Raw genomic sequence first — 3,211 nt, 5'->3', positions numbered from 1 at the left:
TCTGGTTTGTTACCAGAACATTATTTTCTAAAATGTTACCAGGAGATTATTTTGTTAAATGCCTCCCTGTTTAATTTGTTTGGGGAGTTGAAATTAATTTATATCTATAAATTTAGACATCAGTAATGTTTTTGTAAAATTCCCCAACAGAATCGAAGGAACCAGAGCTCAGGATGGTGCTGATTGGAAAAACTGGAGTTGGGAAGAGTGCAGCAGGAAACACCATCCTTAGGAAATGTTTTTGAGTCTCAGCTGTCTTCTTCTTCTATAACATCAGAATGTAAGAAAGAAAGAGCAGAGTTTGAAGGTCAAACTCTGACTGTAGTCGATACTCCAGGTCTGTGTGACACCAACTGAAGTGAAGTGAAGGTGAGACAGGAGACAGGTAGATGCATCTCTTTTGCGTCTCCTGGTCCTCGTGTTTTCCTGGTTGTAATACAGTTGGGCAGATTCACAGAAGAAGAACAAAAAAAACATAAAAATCATTAAAAACTTTGGAGACAAAGCAGGACCCCACACAAATGAAATTACTCGTGCAGATCACATTTTAACCTTGTTTTAATTGATTATGATGAATGTTTATGATGTTATGTGATATGCGTTTTTTATGGGAGGCATCAGACAGATTATGTAAACAAATTTTCCATTTCTATGGACAATAAAGTTTTATCTTATCTTATCTTATCACACCATGACTTTGTTCACCCATGGAGACAATCTAGAAGAAGAAGAAACCAGTTTGCAGAAATTTATTAATGGGAATCCATCTCTAAAAAGATTTGTCCATGAGTGTCCAGGACGATATCACGTCTTCAACAACAAAGACAAAGACCAATCTCAGGTCAAGGAGCTGTTGGGAAAAAATCAACACAATGGTTCAGAAAAATGGAGGAAAACATTTCACCAATGAACTGTTCCAAGAGGCTGAGAAAGCTATCAGAGAAAAAATTGAGAAGCTTCAGAAAGAAAATCCAGGTATTGGATTCAAGGAAGCAAGAGTAATGGCAGAATTCATCGTTTACTTATTGAAGGACCTCACCATATTTGTTTTATTTGCATCATTACACCAACATCATTTCCTAGCCTGCTAACTTGTTTACTAGCAATGGCAATAAAGTGACTCTGATTCTTTGGTTAAACACTATATTGAACATGGATGGATAAATTTGACTGCCTCTGTTCTCCAGTATAACCCCACTTGGTCCACAGCTCAGTGCAGGAGAGCTGAGAGAGTCTGGATTTCTAGACTCAACACCCTGGTGCCTGGGGGCCTCCTTGAGAGGTAGGGCATCCGGGGGGACTCCGACAGGTGTGCCTGTGGACAAAGAAATTTTTTAATTTCAGAATCTCTAACCACACTTACTCACACTTAGCTACATCCTTCAGTGATAAGACAGTAGGAGGTGGTGTCGACACGTCACTATATATTGACGGGCTGACACCGCCTCTGGGAACACCGCTGACGAACACAGAAGTATACTGCCGAAACATGTCAGGTTATGTCAGAAGAGTCATGAGAAATAATTAAGTGTCTAATAACATAAGAACCTTAAAGACTGCAATGAGAAGCAGTCTTTCAACAATTTGTTTCACTTGTGTTTGAAAAGTGCATTATAATGTTAAATGTTTTTATTCTAACTTGTGTGTGTCAAGATTAAAGTTCAGTTTTCTGTAAGAAATAAATAAAATTAAAGAGACCATTTCCTCAGCAACCAGAAAAATAACACATGAAAATGTTGAGTTTTATGTTGCTTAAAAACATGATCAAGTTCTGTTATCACACAACTGTTATTTACACAGAAACAAAGTCCAGAAAAAAAGTCTGATATCAGAGGTCAAAGGCCATAACAGAGGAAGAACTGATTCTGCTGAGACTGCAGAATAAGACAAAGATCTCCGTGACAGGAACATGACAAAGAGGAAGATTTCATATTGAGCTGAACAGATGAGTAAAAGTTACACTGATTTTCCACAAACAGATCAACAGTCTCTCGAGAGATAAGATTGAAAACTACAAGGAAGAGCCAAACATTTGGGAAGAATACTGCTACTAAAAGTGAAGGTAAAACCTGAAGTTGGTTTCTTTAATGAAACTTTTTATCTTGTTTTTACAGCCTTTTCTGTTGTTTATTCACTTCTATACTTATATTTTTATGTTTTTTTAATACATGAAATTAGTAAAACATTAATGTGAAGGAAAACAAGTTTCATGTGTTTCTTTGAGCAGCTCTGGCTTTCTGAATCTATAACCTTTTCCTTCTTGTAAGACTATACACCTATACACACCACAGCTAGCTTTTATTTCAAAATGTGTCACAGTGTTATAACAGCAGCATTTAGGGACATTCAGTGTCAGCAGGTTAAGTAATGTGATAGTAGCTAAAACATTTCAGCCATTTCCTGAATGTTTCATAGTAGATAGGGCTAGTCCAGGATCTGACTGTTCATTTGTGTGTGGGGGTTGAACATGTCTGAGGGGGGGTGGGGGTGGAGGGTCATGGCAGAACAAGTTAAACTACAGTCAAGCTTTAGTGGATGTTAGTGACGTAATGTCTCAGTGTATTGGCTATTTGTTGATAGAAAACAGCAACAAGTGCACTAATGTGCACAAGTCTCTTATTGGAGCAAAAGCTTCATCTGCAGATTCTAACAAAGAGAAGCACATAATCAAAATCACAAAGAGATAAGAAAAGTCACAAGGTCTTAAAGTGTTCACATCAGGTTTCCTTTTGGCCTTAATAAATAACTAACCCATAACAATCCTAATCCTGATTATTGCCCACCACCAAAAAGCAAAAGCCGTCAAGCAGCATAATGACTTAGTCGTTAGCACTGTTGCCTCAATGCAAGAAGGTCCTGGGTTCAAGCCCCGGTATTAGCGACTGTCAAACAAAGTTGCTGAGCAGCTGAATAGGGGGAATCCTCGTTGACGCGCCAGCTGATCAACACTCAAATCCACGCTGCAGTTGAAATGTTTATTTTTATGCAGAACATCAGTGGATAACAAAAATCCGTGTCCAAAGGCAGCATTAAAAACGGATCCGCCGGTTCAAACAGTGATCATAAGACAAAAAACGTACAGGCTTAAAGCGGTCAGCAAAAAGTAGACTTCCCCCATCACCCACTCACTAAGAAAAACACCAGGTGAGCAACAGGTGATCTATAATCACTATCAACACCACGTGATCTAAAGCTACGCCTATCCACAACA

The 3,211-nt window shown here is 38.4% G+C and overlaps 2 protein-coding genes and 1 pseudogene across 4 annotated transcripts in view; 2 read left to right on the top strand and 1 right to left on the bottom strand.

Moving 5' to 3' along the window:
- Positions 1-150: 150 nt before the first annotated feature.
- LOC108250453 lies at positions 151-1,286 on the top strand (annotated as a pseudogene).
- The window catches only part of LOC108250456 (cyclin-dependent kinase 15), a 48,434-nt gene continuing 45,763 nt past the window's right edge, over positions 541-3,211 (bottom strand). For all 3 annotated transcript variants that reach the window (XR_005232971.1, XR_005232970.1, XR_005232972.1), the window contains exon 14: positions 541-1,315. The gene's annotated coding sequence lies outside the window, so the exon portion shown is untranslated. The remainder of the gene's footprint in view (positions 1,316-3,211) is intronic.
- The window catches only part of LOC108250455 (equilibrative nucleoside transporter 1), a 26,584-nt gene continuing 25,234 nt past the window's right edge, over positions 1,862-3,211 (top strand). The window contains exon 1 of the mRNA XM_017440336.3: positions 1,862-2,062. The gene's annotated coding sequence lies outside the window, so the exon portion shown is untranslated. The remainder of the gene's footprint in view (positions 2,063-3,211) is intronic.

This window comes from Kryptolebias marmoratus, linkage group LG3 (genome assembly GCF_001649575.2).
Source record: "Kryptolebias marmoratus isolate JLee-2015 linkage group LG3, ASM164957v2, whole genome shotgun sequence".
Classification (NCBI taxonomy): Eukaryota; Metazoa; Chordata; class Actinopteri; order Cyprinodontiformes; family Rivulidae; genus Kryptolebias; species Kryptolebias marmoratus.
The sequence above is the reverse complement of the archived record's forward strand: the minus strand, read 5'-3'. Positions and strand labels throughout refer to the sequence as shown.